Source organism: Trachypithecus francoisi, unplaced genomic scaffold, assembly GCF_009764315.1.
Source record: "Trachypithecus francoisi isolate TF-2019V2 unplaced genomic scaffold, Tfra_2.0 Lachesis_group19, whole genome shotgun sequence".
Taxonomy (NCBI): domain Eukaryota; kingdom Metazoa; phylum Chordata; class Mammalia; order Primates; family Cercopithecidae; genus Trachypithecus; species Trachypithecus francoisi.
This window is the reverse complement of record NW_022681464.1, coordinates 33,329,213-33,343,182: the sequence shown is the minus strand read 5'-3', so window position 1 is coordinate 33,343,182 and position 13,970 is coordinate 33,329,213. Positions and strand designations below refer to the sequence as shown.

At 35.9% G+C, this 13,970-nt stretch overlaps 1 long non-coding RNA gene and 1 other non-coding gene across 2 annotated transcripts; one reads left to right on the top strand and one right to left on the bottom strand.

The window, feature by feature from the left end:
• Nucleotides 1-5,540: 5,540 nt before the first annotated feature.
• LOC117064313 lies at nucleotides 5,541-5,647 on the top strand. The gene has a single exon (XR_004429376.1). It is a non-coding gene; the product is annotated as a U6 spliceosomal RNA (small nuclear RNA).
• Nucleotides 5,648-11,041: 5,394 nt separating this feature from the next.
• On the bottom strand, nucleotides 11,042-13,248 carry LOC117063857. The gene is made up of 3 exons (XR_004429125.1): nucleotides 12,573-13,248; nucleotides 11,682-11,744; nucleotides 11,042-11,054 (listed from the first exon to the last, which is right to left on the bottom strand). It is a non-coding gene; the product is annotated as an uncharacterized LOC117063857 (long non-coding RNA).
• Nucleotides 13,249-13,970: the final 722 nt, after the last annotated feature.

Below are 13,970 nucleotides of genomic sequence, written 5' to 3'. Positions count from 1 at the left end.
ACCTGACCAACAAAAGGACTGAAGAAAGGTATTAACAACAGTTGCGTTGAGGTAGCTTTTGTGCTTCTAGTCTATGTCAATCAATTAATTTCCTCTAGCCACGCTCCCCTCCTCTTCAAGACTATATGGAGAGGGGTTCTTCTGTCTTTATTACAGTTAGTGACAACATGACAAAACGTACTGAATTCAGTCTCAAAATAGAAATATAAATATTAGGGTTCCCCAAGGAAGGAAGTTGCTTTTCCTTTCCCAAGCATGACGTGGAGGAGACAGGGAGAAGATGGTTCTGGGGAATATCAAAACAGCTGCAGCTCCTTAGGCAAAGGGAAATACTAGTTAGGGACAGCCTCACATCAAGGAAAGAAATACTAAGAAACTGGTCTCATAAAGGACCAAAGCAACTGGAAAGAAGGTAAATCACTTATACCCAGTGGAAAACACTGGAGGTTCATGGTGACCCAGGTGGATTGATGTATTATTCAAAAGGTAATAGCTTTCTAGGATTTGTGCCTGTGTCCACCTCTTCTTCCTCTGTGGTTTCTTGGTGAGCAAGGGCTTTAAATAGCATGTGAGAGTCAGAAAAGAAGATGCCAGAATGTCAAATAACTCCCAAGTACTGTGCTGAATATTTTTGGTGTTCTGAGTTTTCTTGAGTTGTTTCTTTTCTTTTCTTTTCTTTTTTTTATACTTTAAGTTCTAGGGTACATGGGCAAAACATGCAGGTTTGTTACATATGTATACATGTGCCATGTTGGTGTGCTGCACCCATTAACTCATCATTTACATTAGGTATATCTCCTAATGCTATCCCTCTCCCTCCCCCATCCCCACAAAAGACCCTGGTGTGTGATGTTCCCCTTCCTGTGTCCAGGTGATCTCATTGTTCAATTCCCACCTATGAGTGAGAAGATGCAGTGTTTGGTTTTCTGTTCTTGCAATAGTTTGCTGAGAATGATGGTTTCCAGCTGCATCCATGTCCCTACAAAGGACACGAACTCATCCGTTTTTATGGCTGCATAGTATTCCATGGTATATATGTGCCACATTTTCTTAATCCAGTCTGTCACTGATGGACATTTGGGTTGATTCCAAGTCTTTGCTATTGTGAATAGTGCCACAATAAACATACGTGTGCATGTGTCTTTATAGCAGCATGATTTATAATCCTTTGGCTATATATCCAGTAATGGGATGGCTGGGTCAAATGGTATTTCTAGTTCTAGATCCTTGAGGAATCGCCACACTGTTTTCTACAATGGTTGAACTAGTGTAAAAGAGTTCCTATTTCTCCACATCCTCCCCAGCACCTGTTGTTTCCTGACTTTTCTTTCAGGAGCTATAAGAGTGGGACAAATGGGCAGCCACTGAGAGGCTCAGCCTTGCTCACTACCTTGCTCACTCACTACTTTCCGAGCAAGGCAATTCTCCTCCTTCTCAGAATCCCCTGCCTGATAAAAATCAATAATAAAAATGTATATCCTGTCCAAGCAGAAACTTTTATTTCCCAGGGGCTGAAAGCATTCCCAATCACCAATCCTCTAATCCACAATTCCAATCAGTATTTATCCAATAGGCTAAATTTATCTTCTAAATATCAACATCTATGTTCAAATCAAGAATAGTTCCAATTAGCAGGTAGAGGAATTAGAACACGCAAGTCAGTGTCCTACCAGTATAATCCAGAGCCATCATGTCAGTGCTGCTAAAAATGGTATTAGCTAATTAGGTGACCACCATTAATGCAAGTCATGATGCAAGGTAACTGACAGTGTTGTTGCCCTATTGACCCAAGCCACAGTTTATGGCCACACCACTCTGAACAAGTCTGATCTCCTCTAATGAACCATGCCATTTATCTGAACCTGAACTCAGTGATATTTAATTATATACTTATGCCTTATAAAATAGGCAGGACCCAGAAGGCTGATATTGTTTTCTGTTTCTCAGATAATAGTAATACCCTTTGTTTTTTGTGAGTAAACTAGCTGCTCCAAAGAGAAACTCACCCACAATAATTAGTTCCCTGAGATCTTTTCACGAAGTCCAGGACCCAGTGGATCTATCCAGTGGCATTTACAGCCTAGAATTGGTATTCCCTTACAATGGCATGGTCCAGCTCATTGACAACAACAACCTGCTAACTGTAGAATAATCTCTCTGGAATTTTATAGAATTCAAGGGAAACAACTGCATTCTTTCAGAAATTTACCACAACTGAAACAAGGCCAAGTTTATAAAAATTCCTCAACGGTAATCTACTCCACAACATCCCAATGCTGGAAAGAACCTTGAAGTCATCTAGTTCACACATATTCTTCAGAAAAGAAAAGATCAAAAGGACTTGAAATAAATTAAAAAAAAAAAAACCCTGGATTCCTGTCCTATTTCAGCCACTAATTCATTTGACCCAGAACACATTATATCATCTCCCTCAAATAGTGTCTTCATACGTACAATGATAGCTTCAAACTGGATTATGTCTAAAGTTCCATCTAACTTGAACATCCACGATTCTACGAAATCAGACTATAGCTGGCCCTTGAATAACATGGGTTTGAACTGTGTGCATCCACTTATAAGCAGATTTTTAAAAATAAATATACTGGAAAAATTTTTGCAGATTTGTGACAATTCCAAAAAACTCACAAAGAGCGTAGCTTAGAAATATCAAAAAGATTAAGAAAAAAGGTATGTCACAAATGCACAAAATATATGTAGATACTAGTTTATTTTATCACTTACTACCATAAAATATATATGAATTTATTATAAAATGTTAAAACTTACCAAAACTTAGGTACACAAACATTATACATGGCACCATTCACATAAACAAACATAAAGATGTAGTACTACATCATAACCGCATAAAGCTAACCATGCTGCATACTGTACTACTGTAATAATTTCATCGCCACCTCCTGTTGCGGTTGAGGTGAGTTCAAGTGTTGCAAGTATCCACTTAAAACCCTATGTGACGCTAATCATCTTTGCGTGAACAGTTCATCTCTGCAGTATATTGCATTACCACAGTAAAAAGTGACCTCTCAAAGTTCTAGGTATCTTTCATTGTATTTAGTGCAACATTGTAAACCATGAAGAACACCATGGGATCCATATACAGTGCCACTAGGGATGCTGCAAGTGCTCCCAAGAACAGAGAAAAGTCATAACATTACAAGAAAACATTGCACTGCTTGATATATTGCTGTGGAATGAGGTCTGCTGCTGCACTTGCCCACCGTCTCAGACAGACAATTCATCTTGTAAACAGATGATGTAAACTTACAATTGTGATAACTACAGTACAGTACTATAACTGTGTCTTATCTTCCTTATGATTTTCTTTTTTTTTCTTTTTTTTTTTTTTTTTGAGATGGAGTCTTGCTCTGTCACCAGGCTGGAGTGCAGAGGGGTGATCTCAGCTCACTGTAACCTCTGCCTACCGGGTTCAAGCAATTCTGCCTCAGCCTCCCGAGTAGCTGGGACTACAGGCAAGCGCCACCATGCCCAGCTAATTTTTGTACTTTTAGTAGAGACAGAGTTTCACCATGTTGGCCAGAATGGTCTCAATCTCTTGACTTCGTGATCCACCCGCCTCGGCCTCCCAAAGTGCTGGGATTACAGGCGTGAGCCACCACGCCCAGCTCTTATGATTTTCTTAATAACATTTTCTATTCGGTAGCTTATTTTATTGTAAGAATACAGTATATAATACCTATACAAAATATATGTTAATTGACTGTTTATGTTATTAGCAAGGCTTCTGGTCTACAGTAGGCTATCAGTAGTTAATTTCTGAAGGAGTCAAAAGTTACACGTGGATTTTCAATTGCGTGGGGGTTCAGCACCAAACTCTTAAGTTGTTCAGGGGTCAACTGTACTTTGAAAACTGAATAGGGAGAAAGAGCCTACATTTTTCCTTACAGATAAATGCCAGGATTTTTGTTAACTTTCAAACTAGAGGAATGCTAACTGTCATAGCTGAGATCTGGGAAAATTTTAACCTATGCCAAAGTCAAGCTTCTACATAATTATTTTTAAAGTGAGGACAATTTTTCTACTTGAGACAACCTAGCACAGTGACAGATGAAGAAGATAGAAAATGTGTCACTATTTGCTCTTGTTGAATGCCATCCATAACTTAACTGAAGAGTAGGTGAAATGCATTACCTTCCCAGGGAACAACTCAAATCTCTTTCCTGAGAATCATTCCCTTTCTGCAAGAAGTCTATGAAAGAATTACATACAATAGAATAAAAAGTTAATATTTATATACTAAATCAAAGTTTTCTGGATCATGATTAGACATTTATCAGAAAAACAGTCATAAATTTTCTGCTTAGAGATTTAACACTTTATAATAGAACTAAAATACTCAGAATTGGAATAACTCTAAAAATGAATACAAGTAATTTAAAGGAAAATATTTAATGGATTTAGTCAATAAAGTAGTATAAAAATATACAAACTACAGGTAGGTGCTGTAGTTTAAAATTAAGCATCTTGGTATTTGTTAATTGTGTCCTTGGAAGGCAACTTTTATATCAGCCCGACTAAAATGATCTATCACCCTTTGCTCTCTCTTTAAACAAATAAAGTCAGTTTACTTCCTCACACTTTGATACAAATTTCTCTATTTCAGTGAATATGGATGTCTATTTTTTCTTTCTTGGTAAGCGGAAAGAAGTCTGAATCACAATTCAAAATGCAATTTTAGTTTAGGTCGAAAATGGGGGGACTACTAATTTTATGGGCAATAGTATTATGATGCACTAAGAATGCCATCAAAACTTCTGCGTATGTATTATATATGTATATATTTGAGCATTAATTATGCAATAGAAATAACATTTACTGTGTGTTATCTATCATCTATTTTCTATCATATCCACTTTAACTTAGGACATAAGTACAGATTAATTAATAACCCTTAGCAAATTAATTAAAATGGGAATTCTTTTCATGAAGTCACATATATCTAAAGTTGTAAGGACCAATATACATGTTGGTTTCAGTGTTAATCTTTTCCTTTAAAGATCAAGTATGATTACCATTTGGAAATTAATTTTTAGGCAGTTATTTGACTAATATCATAGCTCACTTATCTAAGAAAGAAAAGAGCAAGAATTGAGAAGCCTCATTCAATATTGACTGCAAACTATGGCAATGCCAGAGTTCATAACAAAAATCATCTATGTAAAGTTCGGTTACACAAGTTAGTAATGGCTAGGGACAGCTTAAATTTACAGTATGTGTACACTAGTTCATCAGAACCTCAATTGAATAATGTATACCCTTTAACCCCCCAAACAATTACTGAGTATCTTAGCTTTGGGCTTTAACTATTTGGACTAGCAAGTTTTGTTTTGTTTTGTTTTGTTTTTAGTAGCTATGTCCAAAATGTAAATCAGTTAGATAATATATGGTGAATATATTTAATAATTGATACACTCAATAACAATGAAAATATTCATGGATATGAAAAAAATACCTCCCCTTTTCAAAAAGGTAATTTATGTATTAAGAAAAAAACTTCAGTGCTCACTTCGACAGCAAATATACTAAAATTGGAATGATACAGAGAAGATGAGCATGGTCCCTGCGCAAGGATGACATGCAAATTTGTAAAGCGTTCTATATTTTTTTTATCTGTGCAGCAAACCACCATGGCACATGTTTACCTATGCAACAAACCTGCACATCCAGTACATGTACCCCGGAACTTAAAAGATGAAAAAAAAAAAAAAACACTTCAGACAACAGATGGGCTTTAAGAGACAGAACAGAAATGTGGAGAGCTTACAGTTTGTTAGGTAGCTAGCAGCAGCTAATAAGCGTCTCCCAGTTTCTTATAAAAATAACTTTGACGCCAGGTGCGGTGGCTCACGCCTGTAATCCCAGCACTTTGGGAGGCTGAGGCAGGTGGATCACCTGAGATTAGGAGTTTGAGACCAGCCTGGCCAACATGGTGAAACCCCATCTCTATTAAAAACACAAAAATTAGCCAGGCATGGTGGTGCATGCCTGTAGTCCCAGCTACTTGGGAGGGTGAGGCAGGAGAATTGCTTGAACCCAGGAGGCGGAGATTGCAGTGAGTGGAGATCATGCCACTGCACTCCAGCCTGGGCGACAGAGTCAGACTCTGTCTCAAAAAAAAAAAAAATAAAAAATAAAAAATAAAAATAACTTTGAAGACAATTCTCATTGAAGGAAGACATCTTATGGAAATACATGATTGCTCAAAGATAAATGTATAAAGACATTCATTGGAGCTTTGTTTGAAAATGAAATCATCAGAAATTACCTAAATATTCATCAAAAAACAAATGTTTAAGTAAACTATGATATACCAATGCAATCGGTTAATTTGCAGCCTTTATAAATACCGAAATATGTATACATTTATATGAAAAGTACTCCCTGCATAAAAATAAGATTTTCAAAATGTTTGGACAGTATCTGTAGAATAAGCCTGTTTAAAAATAACAATCATAAAATATGTATACATCATGATAAATGCAAAAAAGTTCCAATAAATATTTGCAAAATATTTGATCATCTTTGGGAGACAAGATTATGGTGTATTTCACTTCACTTTTTGCTTATTCATTTATTTCAACACCTTTATGAGATACAATTTCTACACCATAAAATTCATCCATTTAAAGTATACAAATTCGATGGTTTTCAGTATATTTACAAAGTTGAGCAAGCATCTCTACACTCTAATTTTAGAACATTTTTGCTACCCCCAAAAGAAAAAAGAAACCACATAGGTATTAGTAGTCACTCTCCATTCCCTGTCTAGCAACTGATCTAGGCAGCCACTAACATACTTTCTGTCTCTATGGATTTGTCTATTCTGGATATTTCATATAAATGGTATTGTACAATATGTGTCTGGCTTTTTTTGCTTCACATAATGTTTTAAAGTTTCATCCATGTTGTAGCACGCATCAGCACTTTATTCCTTTTTAAGGCTGAATAATGTTCCATTGTATGGATATATATGGATATATAGTTTGTTTATCCATTTGTTAGTTGATAGACATTTGGGTTGTTTCCGCTTTTTGGCTATTATAAATAATATTGCTATAAACATTGGGGTGTGTTTTTGTGTGGATGTATGTTTTCATTTCTCTTATGTAGATGCCTAGGAGTGGAATTGCTGGGTTATACACTAACTCTATGTTTAACTTTTTGAGAAGCTATTAAACTGTTTTCCATAGCAGCTGCACCATTTTGCATTGCCACCAGCAACATATGAGGGTTCCAAATCTTCCATATTCTTGGCAATGCTTGTTGTTGTTTATCTTTTTATTATAGCTACCCTTGTGGATATGAATTGGTATCTCATTCCACTTTTGATTTTTATTTCTCTGATGGCTAATGAAATTTAGCATTTTTTCATGTGTTTACTGGCCATTTGTATATCTTTGGAGAAATAGTTATTCAAATTCTTTGCCCATTTTTAATTAGGCTGTCTTTTTATTGGTAATTTATAAGAGCTCTTTATATAGTCTGGAGACATATCCCTCATTAGATACATAATTTGCAGATATTTTCTCTCATTCTGTGGGTTCTTTTTACTGTCTTGATGATGTTCTTTACAGTGCAACACTTTTTTATTTTGATTAAATGCAACTTAGCTTTCATTTTCTTTCACTGCATTTGGTGTCACAGCTAAGAAATCATTGCTTAATCCCAAGTCATGAATATTTACACCAATGTTTTCTTCTAAAAGTTTTACAGTTTCACTCATACATTTAGGTCCTTGATCCATTTTGAGTTGTTTGTGGCATGAAGTGGGTCCAACTTCTTCCTTTTATGTGTGGATATCTAGTTATTCTAGCACCATTTGTTGGAAAGACTATTCTTTCCCCTTTAAATGGTCTTGAAACCCTTGTCGAAAAATCAGTTAATCACAAATCTAAAAGTTTACTTCTGGATTCTCATTTTTATCCCATTGATCTATATTTCCAGCCTCACTGGAATACTACAATACTACACTGTCTTGATTATTGTAGCTTTATAGTAAGTTTTGAAATCAGAAAGTATGTGTCCTAGATTGTTTTGGCTATTTGGATTCCCTCATTTCCATGTGAATTTTGGGATCAGCTTGTCAATTTTTACAAAAGAAAATCAGGTAAAATTTCTACAAAATTGCACTGAATCTGTAGATAACTTTGGCAAGTATTGCTATTTTGACAATATTGTCTTCCACTCCATGAACATGGGATACTTTTCCATTTAATCAGGTGTTCCTTAATTTTTTCCAACCATGTTTTATAGTTTTCAGAATAAAAGCTTTTCACTTTTTGTTAAATTTATTCCTAAATATTCAGTTACTTTTGAGCAACTGTGTATTTCCATAAGATGTACATATACATGAAATTGTTTCTATAATTTCATTTTTGGATTCTTCTTTGCTAGGGTATAGAAATATAATTGAGTTTTATATATTAATGTGGTATCTTGCAATTCTGCTGGACTCAGGTGTGGGATCAAATGGGTTTGGGGAGGTTCTTTACAATTATTTATGTACTAGATTATGTCATCTGAAATAGAAATAGCTTTTACTTCCTCCTTTTCAATCTAGGTACATTTTATTTCTTTTTCTTGCCTAATTGTCCTGACTAGAACCTCCATTACAATGTTGAATAGAAGTGGTAAAGGCAGACATTTTTGTGTTGCCATTGATTTTAGGGTCTTACTTTTTTATCCAGTCTGACAATGTCTGCCTTCTAATTGAGGTGTTTTAAAAATTTACATTTAATGAAATTTTTGTGTGGTTGGGTTTAGACACATACATAAACATATTTTATAAACATACATTTATATATATACACATATATATTTTTATATGGTTGTGTTTAAACATGGGACAGCTGTGGGTTGTCTTTTTCATGTCTAATCTTTGCTCCCCTTTTTCTCTTTTTCTGCTTTCCTTGGAAGGAACTTTTGTTTGTTTGTTTTTCCATTTTATATCTTTTTTTCCTAATTAGCCAAAGTTATTTATTATTTAAATTAATGATTGATTTAGAGGTTAAAAATACATACTTTTATTATTTCTGTCTGCCTTCAAGTGGTATTACACCACTTCACATACAGTTTAAGAATCTCACAAGCCTATACTTTCATTACTTATTTCCCTGTCTTTATGCTCTTGTCATACATTTTAATTCTACAAATACTGTGAGTCTATAATACATTGTTATTATTTTTGCTTTAAGCAATTCAATTATCTATTAGAGATTTAAATATTTAATAATAAGAAATGTTTTTTCTCTTCTTATATATTTTCCCTTTCTGGTGCTCTTCTTTGTTTTGTTTAGATCAGGATTTCCATCTAATGCCACTTTTCTTTTGCTTGAAGGACTTCCTTTAACATTCCTTATTGTGCAGGTCTGATAGTGATCAATTCTTTCAGTTTTTATAGGTATTTTTGAAAGGTAGTTTTGCCGGGTAAAGAATTATAAGTTGGCTTTTTTTTTTTCTTTTAGTACATTAAACACAGTGCCCTATTGCCACTAGTTTTCGTTGTTTATGGCAAAAAATCTGCTCTTACCCTTCTCTTTTTTCTTCATTACATAATGTGTCTTGTTTTTCTGACTACTTTTAAGAATTTTTTTCTCTCTATCACTAGTTTTAGGCAATATGATTATAATGTTCATTGGAGTAGTTTTCTTAAGATTTTCCTGCTTGGGTTTATTTAGCTTCCTAGACCTGCAGTTTACAATTTTCGCCAAATTTGGAAAAAAAAAAAATAACCATTTCTTCCATTTTTTTTCTGCCCTTCCTTTCCCTTCAGTCTTTAATTAAATGCATGCTAGGCTGCTTGAAGTTGTCCCACTACTCACTGACACTCTGTTCATTCTTTCATCTTTTTTCTTTATATGTTTCATTTTGGATCATTTCTATTATGATATCTTCAATTTCATTTATCTTTTCTTCAGCAATTTCTAATATGCACTAATCCCATACCATTTATTCTTTATCCAATAAATTGTAGGTTTCATCCCTAGAGATTCAATTTTGGTCTTTTTTTAATGTCTTTCAAGTCTCTATTTAACTTGTTTAATCTTTCATTCAGATTCTTGAACATACAGAATTTAGCTGTAATAACTATTTTAATGCCCTAGTCTACTAATTTTATTATCTTTGTCAATCTTGGTTGATTGATTTTTCTTCTTATTATACATCATATTTTCCTGCTTTTTTACATGCCTGCTAATTTTTTATTGCATGCTACACATGGTGAATTTTAGCTTCTAGGATGCTATATATTGTTGCTTTTTTTTTTTTTTTTTTGAGACAGAGTTTCACTCTTGTTGCCCAGGCTGGAGTGCAATGGCATGATCTCAGCTCACCACAACCTCCACCTCTCGGGTTCAAGCAATTCTCCTGCCTCAGCTTCCTGAGTAGCTAGGATTACAGGCATGCGCCATGCCCGGCTAATTTTGTATTTTTAGTAGGGATGGGATTTCTCCATGCTGGTCAGGCTGGTCTCAAACTCCCACCCTCAGGTGATCTGCCTGCCTTGGCCCCCCAGCTCTCTTCCCTCTAGTACCTTGCCCTGTAAACTGTACTCTCTTTGGCGTCCTTAGATTTCCAGGTGTGAGCCACTGCGCCCTGCCCTATTGTTGCATTTCTTTAAGTATTTTGGGCTCCAATCTTCGATGCAGTTACATTACTTGGAAACAGGTTACTCCTTTCAAGTTGTGCCTTTAAGCTTTGCCAGATGAGACCAGAGAAGCGTCTAATCTAGGGCTACTTTTGCACTTCTACCAAAGCAACACCCATCTTTATACTCTATGTTGTGTTCTGTGAATTACAAGACGTTTCACTCTGGCTGGTGGGACAGTCGCTATTCCAGGGCCTTTGGTGAGCTCTGAGGGTTAGTCACTATAATACTATAATCCTTTTGTGTGTTTTTCCCCCTGGCCTTGAGTGATTTCCTCATAGGCATGCATTGATCAGTACTCAGCTGAACACTGAGCTAAGGGAATATACCTTCTCAGATCTCCAGAGCTTGTGTATCTTCTCTCTCTCTCTTCTCTGCCCCCCCCCAGCTCTCTTCCCTCTAGTACCTTGCCCTGTAAACTGTACTCTCTTTGACCTCCTTAAATTTCCAGCTCTGCTTCCCCAGTGTCAGGAGACCACTAGGCTCTGCCTGAATTCCTTCTCTTTACAACACAGTCTGGAAACTTTCTCTAAGTAGTAATCTGGGATAACTGTAGAGCTAACCTCACTTATCTCCCTTTTCTCAGGGATGAAGGTATTTTGTTGCCTGACTTTCAATATCTTAATAACCATTGTTTTATACATTTTGTCCAGATTTCAACTGTTTCAGGCAAGATGATAAATCTGGTACCTATTACTTCATCTCAGCCAGAAGAGGAATTGATTGTAAATTGTGAAAATTTCTTCTCCCTGGATATTATCTGTGTTTAAGTTTTTCTATTACTGCATAACAAACCATTTCAAAAATTATTGGTTTAATATAACAATAGTAATTATTTTGCTCATGAACTGTAGCTTTGATACGACCCTGTGAGGACGGCCTGTCTTTACTCCACTTGGCATTAGCTAGGTGGCTCAAAAACTGGGGATGGAATTCTCATTCATTCACACGTCTGATCATTGGTACTGGCTAATGCTAAGATCTCAGCTGGAACTGTGATTAGAATACCTTATGCCATCTTTTCATGTGGATACTTGACTTCTTAATAGCATAATGGCTGGGTTTCAAAGGATAAATGGAGAAAAATGAGAGAGAGAAAGAGAGACAGAAAACATCATGTAAGAACTACATCACTTTTTCTAACCTTGCCTAAAAAGATCACACAGCCCAGCATCATCACAATATATTCTTTAGAAGCAAGTTTCTAAGACTAGCCCATATTCAAGGATAGAGGAATTAGACTCTCCCCTCCGATCTGAGAAATGCCAAACAATTTGTGGTATATTTTTTACAACCTCACATTTGTTCTCCATGTTGCCTGTTTCTGCTTATTTTGATCTCTACAGATACTTTCCTGTTATCTGATGTTTCTGGGTTGAAGGTTCACATTTATTTAAAATAGGGGCACTAATACCCTCTGAGAGTGGGGGAGGGTCTGTCTATTCTGAGCTTTACTTTATTGTGATCTGGTTGAGATATTTAAATTGCAAATTTTCAGCATATTTTTAGATATTTCCTGTTGAACCAATCATATTCCCTTGGAAAAAAATCCCCAACCTCTTCTTTGTAGGATGAAGACCAATATTCTGGGACCTGAATGTAGGAAGAGGGCTGGCTCAGAATCCACGATGCAAATATTATCCAAATCTTCATTTTCTGTTCAGTACCTCCAACCTCAACCGAATCTGAAGTTCCCTTTGTTTCCATTTTTTTTAAACAATATTCTTTTTTTAGAGTCAAAAAATGTCTGGTCCTTGGGTGGTTTATCAGACTATGGGAGCAATATGGGACCTGGATAGTTCCTAGACTTTCAAACACTCCTCCTTACTCAATCTCTTTTTTCAGTCCCACTTCCAGAAGAATCTAGTACTGCCCATTCCTTCACCTTAGATATATTCTTCTGTGTAAATCAGATGAACTTCTGCTTCCTCACTGCTGGTTTAGGATTACCTTTTCCCATCTGCGTTCCCACTTCCAACATTGTATTTCCTGGTCTTCTTTTCCAATCTTCTCTTTCTTGTGAATCTTAAAAAAAAAAAAATCCTTTATTGCCATTTGATGGGATTTGGGGAAGGAGCAAATAAAAGCAGATACTTAATTCACTATCTTTTGTCAGAAGTCAAGCTCACTCCTTTAAGCTCTACTTTTTGGTTACTCAATACAAAGATTTTCCAGGTTCAACTATCTTCTTTTCAACACCTTAATTAGTTGCTCTGTGCTCCAGCATTCATGTAGTAAATCTCCTTGATAGCTGTGAAAGTTTTCCTGAGTGACTGCTTTTTTCATGCCTTTCCTGGACTATATTCTAGTTGGTTAAAAAAACTACTTCTAAATAGATTATGTGCATTAAAATCTGCACCAGATCACTCTTCAATGTCTCTCTAGCTATTAATGATTTGGGGATTCTCTTTAAAGTTTCATTTCAGGCCGGGTGCCGTAGCTTATGCCTGTAATCCCAGCACTTTGGGAGGCCGAGGTGGGTGGATCACGAGGTCAGGAGATCGAGACCATCCTGGCTAACATGGTGAAACCCTGTCTCTACTAAAAATACAAAAAATTAGCTGGGCATGGTGACAGGCGCCTGTAGTCCCAGCTACTCAGGAGGCTGAGGTAGGAGAATGGCGTGAACTCTGGAAGCAGAGCTTGCAGTGAGCCAAGATCCTGCCACTGCGCTCCAGCCTGGGTGACAGAGTGAGACTCCATCTCAAAAAAAAAAAAAAAAGTTTCATTTCACATTTTTATTCGTGTTCCTGTCTCTTTCTGGATCATGTTTTCCAGTATCATTGTTTTCTAAGAATAAACATTGAATATCTAATACAATGATGGCATTTATATACTTAGGACATAATTTATTTTGTCTTCAGATAAAGCAAGGTGAAATAAAATTCAAAATTCAATGGTGATTAAGACATTTCTCTAGAACAATACCTTTTTCCCCTGAAGTCCTCAAGATAGTCAATTGTAACTAACTAATAACCATCTACAAAAAACACAGAGGCCTGGAATAGTTAAAAATTGCTCAAATGTCATGAAACCAGATCATTTTAGAACTAGGTTTGTTTATTTTTGAACTTTCATATTGACTTAGATAAGCTTGGGACCTATTTTTAAGGGAATAGCACTACTAAGCATGTATCTGGCTAAGCAGGGAAAATAAAATAATGAATTCTCATGTACCCATCACCCAAATTAAGCAATTTTCAATTCTTGGCCTGTCTTGCTTCATCCATGCGCCATTTGTTTCTTCTGTTTTGTTACTTTGAAGCAAATCTCTGACATAAAA